Source organism: Anguilla anguilla, chromosome 1 (genome assembly GCF_013347855.1).
Source record: "Anguilla anguilla isolate fAngAng1 chromosome 1, fAngAng1.pri, whole genome shotgun sequence".
In the NCBI taxonomy this organism is placed as follows: Eukaryota; Metazoa; Chordata; class Actinopteri; order Anguilliformes; family Anguillidae; genus Anguilla; species Anguilla anguilla.
In genome coordinates this window covers 18,336,650-18,350,865 of record NC_049201.1, presented here as the reverse complement: position 1 = coordinate 18,350,865, position 14,216 = coordinate 18,336,650, and positions in this window count along the sequence as shown.

The window sequence follows — 14,216 nt, the reverse complement described above, 5'->3', positions numbered from 1 at the left end:
ATTTATTTGTGCATGCAAAGCAATCACTGCCCCATATTTGTAAAAAAAAAAAAAAGCAAAATGCAACACATATTTGTGACTTTTATATTCTTATATAAATGCAATACAATGCTGCTTTACCATGATCAGGTTCACCATTGCTATAATAAAAGCTCTGAACCCAATGGCAAAATGGACCTTCTGTAGATGACCAACAGCAAGGACATGCAAGGAGCATCTGCAAACTTGTCACAATGACAAATGCTGAATGGCATGCATTTTCCATCTCGTATTTTAGATGTCCAGAGAATTGACCTGTCTTGAACAGGGATATATAATAGCATTATTATCTCAATGCAAATAATATCTAGATTTGTTTTATGATTATGTTGAAGCTGAGGGGTGAGATCACTGTCTGCCGCCAATGCTTGTCCACAACAAGCTCCACTAAATTAATTTGATTTTATTATAATAAATGGTGCTTACAAATGCTTGAAAGCAAAGCATTTGTTAAATCATATATTTTTCAAATGGAGACATTGTTTTTTTTTTCACCTTTTTTCATTACAAATGGATGGAAGTTATTTGCTAGAGGCATGTTATTTTCAGATCTGTATGTTTCAACAGCCTCCATATAATTTAAATTAAACACCAGCTTGTTGTATCTTCAGACTCACTAATATATTCTGTCTTATATATGTATGTGCCTTGATTATGTAAAAGGACATGGCTCTGAGCTTCTCAGTTATGATAATGCTTTCTCTAGGGATGGCATTCTGAGATACTGAGTTACTGTAGATGCTATTTTATTGATCCACTATGGTTCAGCTTTGTTCCTACCATCTTTGTTGTATTTGCTGTTATAAAACCCAGTTTATGTTCTCATTATTAATCACATCCATATATAATGCCATTGAAAAGGCAAAAGTGCAAAGTGATACAATGCATCATGAAGTTTCACTATATTCCAAATCTTGCATGTTTGAGCGGTAGGCAACATTATGTACTGAACAAACAGGAAAACTGGTGTAACATTATATAATTTGCCTCATTACAATTCCTACTGTAAACCTGCACAGCTCTTGTCTAATATTTCATTGCATTATGTACTGTTCTAGACAACATTGAATGGAAACACATATTGGAATGTAATTGCTCAGAACATGCTAATTGTGAACTACCGAGCTACACAAAAAAGTTGCTGAAAACATCCATACCCCTGAGTAAAAAATAACTGACCATGCAGCTTTGTTTGTTCTGTTCAAAGATGATTTATATCCCACTGTATGTTCTCCAGGCTCACCTTTTGAAGTTCTTGCCTGGGTGAGGAAATTCTTTACTGCTGATTTACAAATAAAATTTACATTATTTTATTTTTATCCAGATTCAAGAAATCCATATTCAGAACACGAACATGAATTTACGAAGTATTCATGTGTATTTTTTCTACTATGTGTATCATTATAATTGGCTTATCAAAGACAGTGATAGTGTTCATAGATTCTATGTAATGGCATCATCTTCCCATTTTAACATACCCTGATAATGGCATGTTAAGAGTAGCATTTCACTGCATTTCCAGTGAATGTGATTTAGATGGTCTAATGTTGACATTATGCCATTTCTTATCAGTGTGACAACATTTGTTGTTCATGTTCAGCTTTTGTGGATTACAGCAAATGAGGACATGCCATTTTTCCTCAGTTTATGCAATCACAGCACTCATTACTATCAACACAGAGAAAATGGCCACCTCCACCCAATCACCTGGGGTCAAGGGAGAGATGGCTATGGCTGTGGCTGCTTGGGGGCTTTACTGGCCTGACTTCTTCAACTCACATACTTCAGCCCATAAAAGCCCAGCATGCACCACCTTTGTCAAGAGTGACACACTCTCCCATGTCCCACCTTTGCAGTGCTTGAAAAGACTTCCATTTCAGGGAAAAACGTAGGGTTTCATCAGTTATCTCCATTTCATTAGAAAACGGATAAAGCAAATTAGGCAATGTTGGCCTCTCATAAAATAGCTATTGGGGGATACTGAAGAGAGATAAAAGAAAAATAATCACATGGTCTGCGGCAAGGCCATCAGCACTCTTTAGTTTACACTCGAGCGGGCCATCGGAGTGTTTTGCTAATGGAGCTAAACGTTGCGGATTTGAATGAGGAGCAATTTAATGCATCTATTTCCTGTTCTTAAAACCGCTGCTAATGGCACTGAAGCTTTTAGAGCTTCTTTTTCAGATCAAAGTCATAATGTTTCTGTTCGGGGTATGAGGAAAATTGCATAGCCATGTTTTAGAGCTGCTGGATGAACACAGACTTTAAGGGTGCTTGAAAACTCCTCCAGGATAATGATGTGCTTCTGGGAAATTTACAGTGGCCAGTCTCACATGTTGTTCAAAGTGGATTTTGTGCCAACCTCAAAAAAATTAAGAAAAGCCAGACCTCAGCCTTGGGAGCATCTTTTGCTTCATTTTTGGACTTAATTGAAGCTAAACCTTTCAGATAATTACGGTAATAAATCAGAAGACCAGTTTCAATGCTTCTCCTTCAGAACAACAAAGGTGAGAGCCTCTAACTGCAACTCTGTCTATTGTTTTTATGCATACTGTGCTTCTTTTATGTGCATCCTGACTCCTGAACCATAAACACAATAATTACTGAAAACATTTAATGTTTCTTTTATATTTCTGTGGTGGATCTGATGGCTTTTTTTCATTGAATCGTATACCCTCCACCCCCACTTAAGCCGCCACACGTGCATGCCCAGCTTTAGTCAATGCCAGGGGGGAGGCCTTTATAATTAGAGAGGTAAACGTTATCCTTTCTAATCGCTCTATGTTGTTCATTAGGAATCCTGTGGATTTTTCAATCAGACTTGCTGGAGAAGTGCTGCAAATTACCTTCTGTACAAGCAGCCTTTCCTGTGGTTTTCCAGCAAAATCCCTGAACAATGGCTCTAGAAATAATATCTTTGTAACAATGAAGTCGGTGTTGACCAAGTCAAACATGTCCATGTCTCAAGAAATCAGCAGCTTAGCCACATCTTCGTGTTTACTGTGGAAAATGGTAAATTGGTTTTGCATCTTTGCCATGTAAACAAAGCTGTTCCAATCAATTTTCAACTTGAAGCAGATTGATTTTTCAATAATAAAGTTACCATTAATTATGAAGGGGATTCGTTGCTGCCATCTGAGAATGCAATTTTCCTTTACAGCTTAATTGATTCAGAAATCAATTACAGTTGACAAAGTACAGCTTTAATTTACAAAAAAAAGGAGTTCCTTTGCAAAAGCCCTGTGATTATTTGGGTGTTTATGATAATGACAAATGAAATTCTGCATCAGTGGGGCCTGCCTATGTCTGTTATTATTTAACTGTTTGTAATCATACTATAGTTGTTTTCTTGAAAAACACATTTACTGTAAATTCTACTGATAAACATTTAGTTGTTCACAGTATGCTTTTCAAAATCAGATTCCTTGATTAAATAGATTTGTCTTTTGTAAAGATTTAAGATATGTACTCAATTAAAAGGCAACACAAGCTCAGGTAATCTTTTTCTGTATTTCTTCAGTATTTTCAGAAAGTGTTCAGGCCTATCGAATTAAACAGCCAACTCAAAAGTAATACTTCATGCATTTTATTTTGCTTATTTTAAAAAACCTATTTATTTGAATTCCACATATTCCAGTGTTTGGTACTTTATGATAATGAATTAAATTAATTAAGCTAAAGATGAATCATTGCTGCTGAAGGCATTTCATTCAGTGTTTCTGTGTAATTCTCAGTCTCTCAGAGGTAGGTTTTGCCTTTGGCATGTTAACAAAAGGCATTGCTTATTGTTTTCTCAATTTTCTCGTTAAAAGGTGCAAATATATAGCGTTAATGACTGTCATGATGAGGTGGAGGACCCACGACCAAGGGAGGTGAAAAAGAAAACTGGAGGTAAAATGTTACAAAGAATACCATCAATGTGTATTTACAAGATTAAGCAAATGGATGTGCCAAAGTATTTACAGTGACCCCTGAAAATATATTCAAAAAATCAAAAAGTAATGGCTCAAATAATACACAACTGAAAGAAACTTAAAGGTCCAGGAAACTGGATTCAAACTGTGGTTATACTCCCCGGAAGTGACAACTGATTGTCTTCATTATATTTCTTTCAAGTTTTTAACCCAATAATACCCATTAAATGTGTAATATGCACAATCAGATTATTGTGACTTGTTCAGCAGATAAGAACAGGCTGGACGTGTATTCTGCGCTCATTCATATCCGTAAACCATGTCATATTGAAACCATTCCTCATTGGTTAGAGCTGGTTGTCCTCTGCAGTAACATTAGACTACCAAACAGCATCAAAGAAGACAACATTTTTATTTATTAATTAATTAATTAATTTATTTATTTTACAATAATCATTTAAAATATTTTTGGGCCATTTGTGAATGCAAAAAAAAGTATTAAACAACATTTCAGCAAAGAACTCATAGTTTTCAATTTCCTGGAGCTTTAGTAACAAACCAAATAAAAACAAAAAAAAAAAAAAAAACTTGCAAGACTGCAAAATGCAACAGTCAGCATCACATTCAGACAGTTCATGTCAACTGAGCTCATCATGAGATTGCTTTAGGTGGGTGTTGACAGGGCTCTGCTATTTAGTAAATCATAGCAAGGTCTATTTCTTACACGCTTGACTATTTTGTGTTGTTCGTTTCCCATTCCTTCAGTGGTCAACTCACAAAGCAACATTGGACAGTGCATCAATACAGTTCCCCTGGGAATGTTCTTTCTGTTGTAATATGTTACACACAACACAGTGATGCACAACAGGAGCAGTTTATAGAAAGGACATGTCTGTATGCATGTTTATTAATTATTATTTCATTTATTTGTTTTTGGTTAATTTATATATTGCATGCAAATAACCCCACATTTCCATAAAAGTATGCTTAATTCAACAGGCCATAGAGCCATGCTGTGTGCCCTGTGTGATTAATGTTCATAGCAAATCTGAGATTCTGTGGTCATTATATGTTAATGTATGGTTACTATTTCCATAATAGGGTAGTAAATCTCTTTGCTAAATGAAGTATGCTGTTTAAACACAGAATTTGTCTTACCGTCAGAGATAAAAATCGACTTCCATTAGGAATATAAAACCATTAGGATATGTTATAATGGAATAGTGTGGTATGTGTGCTTAGAATAGAGCCAAGGTTAACTGTTTTTTTTTTTTTTAAATAATTATCATTTAGAGCATGTGAACAACTTGTGCAAATACACAAGGGAGCACATTATGCATAATGGATCATTGTAAGCATACTTATAGTGTATTAATAAGGGAATTTATTTTAGGCAGTTTTCATTTTTTACATAAATGTATGGGTTTGGGAGCAGTTATGATTTGCTAGCATTCTGAAACACTACAAGACTGATTCTGGTTGCTTTATATCTGTGGTGTAGCATCTAATGAATAATGGCTTATGTTGGTGAAGATAACTCACTTAATTCATTTCAATTTAAATTTATCAGGCAGGCGGCAAAGTGGCGCAGTTGATAGCACTGTTGTGTGCTTGGCTTTCTTTCCGCTGGGTACTATGGTTTCCTCCCACAGTCCAAAGGCATGCGAGTTAGACTAATTGGAGTCTTAATTGCCCATAGGTATGAATGTGTGAGTGAATGGTGTGCAGGCCATGCAATGGATCGTTGACCTGTCCAGGGTGTATTTCTGCCTCTCACTCAATGCATGCTGGGATATACTCCAGACTCCCCCCCCACCCCACCCCCATCCAGACTCAGACCAGGAATAAGCAGTTAAGAAACTGAATGGATGGATGGATTATCATAAGGCTTAAATTTAAGCCTTAAACCATTTAACTTGTGCTTATTTTGTTTGAAATACAGCCAGGTTTGCTGAATACATATCAATATAGCTTTAATGTTTTTTATGTAGGATATGTGATATTTTTAAATGATGATGCAAGGTTCTCAGGAGCTTACTGCATATATGTACTGCAAGGTAAAGCAGTGCTTTAGATGTGTAGTATGATATACACATCAAATTTAAGGAGGAGATATTCTCTCTCTTTGTCTCTCATTTACACTTTCCTGTGATGAACAGGGATTAAAACGCAAGACAAAATCATATAACTGTCCCTTAGCATTCCAAGAACAATGTGTGCATAGCACAAGCTTTTAATTGTGCCCTTTAATATTTGTATTTTATATCCCATTCTTATACACCTCCTCTGCTTTCCATAGCAGAATACCCCGAAGCTTCTTAATGGAGAAATGACACATGAGTATTCAAATCTTTAACCAACATTACTTGGGAAGTGGTTCTTTCTGAGGGACTTAAAAAGGGAAAAATGTTTCTTTAGCAGCAGCACGATTTCATTTCGCTATGAATAATGAGTCCCTATATGCCTTAGATGTTCATATTTCATCCCAGTCACTGTTGGCTCAGGATTTTCAGCTGTGTAGGACTGTGATCCTGACTTCTCCTGCAAGAAAATATGCTTGACTACATTCCAGCCAATGCCTGCTTTGCAATTTACCCTTCTCATTTCCATCATGTTATCAGCATTCACCACCTTAAAGCGCACCACAGTGAACCGTGTTTGCATTATTTTCACACACAGACGCAGTGTTATGAGTTCAGGCTTCCATACACTTGTTACCAATGATATCAAGGCTACTGGCCTTCATACTAAGGCCCTCTTTATCGCCTGGTGATACAATCTGAGGATGAACGTTGAATGAAAGTAATGCTGGCGGTAAAGCACTTTATCTTAAAAGTGGTCATCGTCCTTGAAAATCACAGATACTGTACCATAAATATAGTGTTTGTGTCATAAGGCCCAGAAATGATTCTTCAGGTAGTACTTTCAAAGTCAGCTGTTTGCTTAGCCAAAGACTCAAGAATGTTGCTCCCAATATAAAATTCTCCTTTTAGGAATTTTTTTGGATTTCATCCGTCAAATGAAAAGATGAAATCCAAAAAAAATCCTGCATTAAATGGACATGCACATTCAGTCTTATTTATAAAAATTTCAAGAGGAAAAACTTACCTTTTCTCTGTTTTTGAACACAAGTATAATACATGTTTCCCATTTACCATAATAGTTTATATTTATGCAATCGACTTCCACATATTGCATCCCAGGGGGGGTTCGTTCAAACTGGAGGAGGATGCGTATAAGTTGGAATGTATGACTGAATAGAAGAATAAAGTAACTAAACTCAGGGGAGTATCAAGTTTACCATATGATTGAGGCCTGAGGGCTCCAGACGTCAGGACCCAGGACTCTATAGAAGACTATAGAACATTTTCAATGTTGCTTTGTGTATGTTGCAGCTAATTACATGGCCAATTGGTGTGTGTGGAGCCTGATCAGATCCATTTCCTTATCAAAACCAAGAAATTGTATTTAATTTAATTTGAACTACTGTATGTTGGAGTTTCTGCCATTATTCCAAAACCACAGGAATATGAAAACATTGCAGGAGTGGGCCCATGTTTTTTCTCAATAGCAAAAAAAAAAGTGTGTTCAGTTACATCAATACATGAAGTACTCAGAAGTGAAAGTATTTAATGAAGCAATAGAGTTTTACACTCATCTTTGTGAGTAATCAAAGCAATTAATCTTAATACAATTTGATGCTTCCTGCTTTTTTATTAAAAGGAGAATCTCTGGAACATGCACACACCATAAACCCAAATGTGGCCAGTGGGAAAAAAAGAGGAACATCTCTTACGGTAGTTAATTAATTGTACTGTTCTCACAGGTTTGTTCCCTTCTTTGGCTGCTGTGAGCCAGTGGTCTGAAAGTTGCTACCTACCAGACAGGAAAACAAATTCATTTGCAATATGGATGATATGTGCGTATGATGGTGCGATGTGCAAAGCCCCTAATTGTGTTTGGTGAATTAACATTAATGATCACAATTAATGATTTCCTCTAAGAGAAGAGTGTTTGTCTGTTGGGTCTGTGAGACCTGTCTGTGGTGCCCACCCAGAGGAGTGATGAAATTGGCAGGTGAACACCATACAAGGTAGCTGCCAAGGAAGGTTTCATTGTATTTCTACATGTCCAATACCCATTTCCTCTGCATTTTCGAGCCTTTTTGCCTCCATAAACTTTTTCAATCGCTTAAATTTTTTTGTGGTGTATCAGCATAACTGGCTTACAAGCTGTCATTGTGAAACCCACAATAGTAACATTCACTGAGGAAGAATATGATGCACAATATGATAAGGGTGATACTAATAACTTTCACTGAGTAAGAATATGATTACAATGATGCCAGCATGCCCTTAACATGAAGAGGGTGCTGAAAAGTGGCCATTATAAACAGGTGGCTGCCTGAGAGGTGAGTGCCAAGGCAGGTTTCACTGTATTTGTAACCATAAATGTGACTTGGTATGACCCTCACTCAAAAATGTATTGTCTGATGGCCAAAAATGTAATATTTCACAACAAAAATGTGCAAATGTGACATATTATTGTACTTTTGACCTGAGCTCATTAATTGGACATGGTTTCATGGTTATGTGATTTTTCATCAATACATTACTGAATTAGTCATTGAACTGCTCTCACTAATTATCTTAGTGGCGCTACCCCTCAGTTTTTAAATGTCACTGTATCTAAATAATTCTTACTGCATTTTCTTTGTATATCTTGATGTATTTCATTGGTGTTGAGCAAGAATTAATTGTAGCTATTATTATTCATGTGTCATCTGGCACATTAATGTGCTTTTGTTATGATTTCTTATTGGATAATATTTGTGTAAATTAAAATCACCCTTTTCTTTTATCTGTATGCTGATTAAATAGAAAATCTTTGCTGAATTTGCCAGTCTTTACAGTGATTTGCCAATCTTTACAGTATAATTTCCATATCTCCATGGTAATATTGGAGCCACACAGAGATAATAGAATGAAGGTCAATAAACAGGATCTGACATTATCCCCTGGCGCATTGTGCAATCATGTGACTTTTTCTGGATAACCCATAGAATATATAATGTGTCCCCCCCCCACACACACACACACACACACATACACACAGGCACACTCACACGCACATATACTTTGCAGTATGTATAGAGGACATTCACATAATTATTCAACTTTATAGATAAGACAGAACACTGTTGAGTGAGAAATAAATATTTACTACATGCCAGCCGCGATGAAGAAACGTACCAGTGATGTCCGAGGTTGGGTCCCTATTCCAAGCTGTCTTCTTGTAATGCGCCTTTCATTATGTGAATTACCTCCCAGACAGGGTTATTACAGCTCTGAGTGGGCTGTGCAGATAAGCAAGGTGGTCTTTATTTATCCAGGCTGAATGTGCTTGTCTGTGTTATTCTTTTAATGACATCTCAGGACATTCGACAGCAGGTCGTGCAGTGATCAATACATTTGCTATGGTGACTGAATAATGTATGTGTCATTGATCCCACATATATAGCATTGAGAGTGTAACATTTGGCACTGCAGGCTGAGATTAGATTTTTAAAATAGCTGGAGGGTAAAAGGATTAAATTCCAGTCACCATCCACATGATTTGATGTTTAGAGAGAAAGCTTGGTGCACCAAGAGCAAAAAATAAATAAAAAATAAACGCTCAAGGTACCTGATGCAGTCTTCCTGCATTGTATGGTTTAAAAGGGATTTAAAAGGGATTTATTATTTATTTATGGCACTCACGAATGACAGCTTGTCATAGCTAAATTGGCGAGAATTTTGATGTTTTTTGACTTGGTTAGTACTTTAGAAAACTCAGTCCAAAAACACAGACCCTTAGTGATACAATGAGTCTATGAAACACCCAGCATGGCCCTGAATGTTTCAGTGCATTCAGGTGATGTAGTACTCTATTGTCAGGCTCTGTCTGGGCCACCTCCAAATTAAATGTTGTTTTCCTGCTGTAATCTTTGGGATCACATTGACAGTGATGAGAGAGGTCACATTCAAAAGGTGAAGCACATTCCTGAAATTCTCTTCATCACCATAGATGTTTCAGTCGCAGTCATTTATCAAGTTAATTTATTGGCCCTCGCTAGCACATATCACTTCCATCCACCTGTGAATTTTTGGTTGATTAAAAACTAGAAAATACCAATACTCATTCTGAAACAAAGCTGACATATCAATTGTGTTTGTGACTCGCATATTGGGAATGCAGAATTCTCCTCTCAAACTGTCGTTGGAGTACTTGAAGGTTTGACTACACCTCTGTTAGCCATAGTAATTCCACAGTTGGCAAAATAAAGCTGGTGAAATGTAAAATACAAACAAAGCAGTCCAGTTCCCACTGTTTAGCATACTGTATAGGTGGGGACTTTCAGATGTATAAACAGTAAACGCCATCCTACTGCTCTGCAGATTCAATGATCTCCTCTGGAGTCAATGACAGAGATGCAACCGAAGATCAGATAAAATGCGGTGCACAGTGGGAGAGGGCCTTTCCCAGGTCCTGAGAGGTCGAAATGTCAGCTGGAGCTTTAAATCTAATGAAGATACACAGTAAGCCTTCTTAATGTTTGCCCTCACAATGTCTTAAGCTGGGGACTTCAATCAATAGGGTATATTGGCTCAAAGGCTAATATGTTTTTATTTTTTTCCGCAACCAACTCGGATACAGTGTGATTATGAACATACTGTTCACAGTTCTGTTTATGCTGCTGGCTGTGTCGATGAGGCCCAATTCGGACATGTTTATCTCCCTCTGCTTGGCACACATCCAGGAAATTCATTACTTGCTGGCATTTTGGCGGTATGTGCTTCTCATATCAATGACGTTTTCTTCGATCAGCAAGTGATTGATGCTTTTGATATTTTGGTTTGGGGTTCAGACCTACAGAGTTCATTTAAATCCATTAAAATCCTGCCAATTAGACATTTAGGATACACATGACAATTGTACTATTCATGGGCTTAAATGAATTATGTGTTTTTGATGTTAAACCTCTTGAGTCCACCTTAGAAACCTGCAGATATCATGACATTCCTGGCAAGTGTGTTTACTCATTAGTGACTAAACCTGGATCCCCGCAGTCTAGCTCAATAGAGCGCCTCAGTCCCATGGGAACTACTTTGTTTGAACTCCAGTGAGCAGGATTTTTTCCAGGTGCATTTGAGGAGGGAAAAAAGCCTCTATTACATTTTACACGTTCAGAGTTTCTGCAGGCGAATGCCAGCGGCATGCCCAAAATAAAGCAGACCTTTCCCCCTGTCTCTGTGTGCTTGCTTTTGCAATGCCAGTGTGAGTGGAGGAGCTGTGATGGGAGAGTGAGGGTGCGACTGTGTTTTGAAGAGAGTTGTGATGAGACTTGTAAGATGAGCAGTAGCAGCAGAATAGATGTGCGGTGTGCAGTAAGAGAGAAACATCATCTGCATTAGCACCCTAAATGTATTGTATGCAATGAATTGACATTGACCTCAGGGAAGCAATAGAGCCCGTAGGAAAATGGACAGGCCATCATCACACATGCATGCTACTCCTCCTGTTCCCCTGTCCCAAATGATAAACCAACCTGGCTAAACTGTATTGCTTTATCACAAGGGCTTCCTTGATGGTGCAAGCTCTGTTGAACTGCCCTTAAGATCCAGCCACTGTGTAGTACCTCCAGGACCAGCACTCAATATTACGCTTCTTATGACTGGCTGGGTAAAGCCAAATGTATCCCAACACTACAGACTCCCAGTCATAGTTAGCTAATTATGTAGGCAAAAGTAGTAATCACGTAGCCAAACGTTGTTGAAAAAGTTGTTGGGTAGGAACTGAAAAAGGGAAATGCTTTGCAAACATCGAAAATAATATCAAACTCGAATCAAAATTAAGGGCAAGGCACATTGTGGTTAGATTGAATCAGGGCCTAAAGCTGTTTTTCTGTGTCTTCACAATAAAATGTGAAGACATAGAAAATGGGATGATGGAACCAGCATGTTTTCTTCTCTAAACATAGGCCTCTATAGGGAGTATCAGTAAAGGGCAATTGAAGGAGTGACCGCAATAGTCTAGATCCATTGAACCCTACCACCTCTCTGCAGCTCCTCTGGTGCTCTGCCTGGGAGGTTTATTTAACATTATTAAGGATGAAATATTGAAGAGTTCCACACTCATTTCTTTGCAATATCTGCTGGTTGAGAATTCTTTCAGGGTTGTGGATGCTTGGTTAAATATTGTCGGAATAAGAAATAAAACCTCAATAAATGGAAGAAATAACATAACTTGAGCCAAAGGTCAAGCTCCCTATTGGGTTTTGAAAGAAGTTTTTGTGAAAGTGTGGCCGAGTAAATCTATAAGTTCATATTCAATGAGACCGATACAACCCATGCAGTGCACACAGGTTATATTGATTGCCTCTGATATATTCACTTCCCTGATTTAGCAGGGAAATTGTAGAGCACAGAAAGTAAACAGCAATTGGCCATGCAGTATTTTAAGAATGTGAAGTCAGTTTTGACATTTAAAAGTAAAATCTTGTGCTGAACCCTAAAAGGTTCTGGGTTGTTACAGTATACACTGACATTCTCCATTCTACTGTGATTTCCAGTTTTGTACAACTTAATGGACATTTAGAAGTTTGTGGATTGACAGCTTTTATGAGCGGATATTCTGATTTTCTGGAGGTAATTTGGTATTTTTCATTCAATTTGTTTGGTGAACTCCTTGGACAGTGACAATAACGTAATAAAAATCTTTTCAGGACTTTGCTTTTTTGTGTTTAGAATGGTGGCATTATATGGGCTTCTTGTTCTCTACTTGTGTCTGGGAAAGTGTTTAACAATGGATGAGTACCATTTTTGCTGAATACAAAAAAAGGAAATACCACCCATTTGTACAGTTGGGTCAAACGTGAGGCTGTAATTCTCTAACCCCAGTTCAAGACAAGAACACCTTAATAACAATGCAGCTGGAAGAGTGATTGCTGGCTTTAGCATTTTATCGATTTCCATGTCCGCTTATCACATGAAGATGCCTCTTGAGCGGTGAATAGCATATTCAGCCACTTACTCCAGACAGTAGCCCTGACCATGTGCTTTTACAGCCCCCCAGAGCACTCATTGTTTGGCCGGGTCTCGGAAAAGAAATCCCTGAGCCTGAATGATTTCCCATCGACCTACCCGGTGGCCCCTTTACTTCCTCTCTCTACTGGAATCCTTTTTCTCCTGCTCCCCCTGTGATGAATCAAATTGGCATTCTTTGTTTTCCTGATTCATGGCCCTTCTTCTCTCCCTCAGAAGTGATGCATTAAAACCTGCACCAGGGAGTATTCTTGTCCGGACCGGGTGAAGTGAACCAATTGTAGTACGGCATCCATTTTGTATTTCCTACATAGTATTTTGCAGAGTTCTTCAGCATTCTTAAACGCAACCTACTCTTATGCATTTTATTTCTTTAATGAAATACTGATGAATTGCCATAAATCTTGTAGCAAATTGTGGCATACATTCAATTGGCATAGGCAACATGTTCTTGATCACAACAGCATTAGGAATTATGGTGCGTTCATTGGCCTATATGTCAGAAACAGTGAAAGGGTGAGGCTTCTGGACAAGGTATATATTGTAGGCCTACCCTGGAACCCAAGCAGATGCAGGTCTGTGTGAAGGGACCTGGCGGCAGTTTAAAAGGGGCTGTGACAGAGGGATTAAGACCCCTTTGGGTTCTGCCAGCTCGTTCTGACAGCGTGAATCACCTGGGAGATTCAGCTCTTCTTCCAGCTGCTTCGGCAGAAAGGAACCACCTCAGCTGTTTCCTCTGCATGCTCCGGGCTAATCCGCAGATAAGTGCTGCGTAACACAAACAGATTAGAGAGGCGCGTCAAGGGCCACCCGCCATTACGCCGACACGCCGTATCATCCCTGCGATGCCGGATAGTCTCTGCTCCTTTGTCTCTGTCCTTTACTCCTCCCCCTGATTCCCTTCATTGGTTGCCAAGGGAAGCAGGTGTGCCATTCACCCATGGACCGCAGTGCCGTCGCACCCCAGGTGCGCGTACCGTAGGCTGTGTTGGCCCCGGTTACTGACCGCGGGATCGCCGGCTCATCTCACCTGCCCACTCTCTGCAGCGGATGCGAAACGCGGCGGGACGCCCACTCAGAAGAAGACGCGAGGCGAAATGTCCACCCCGGAATGTGACAGCTTTATCTCTGTGAAACAGACCAAGTCATTTCTGAGACGTGCAGCGCACAAATGAAATGT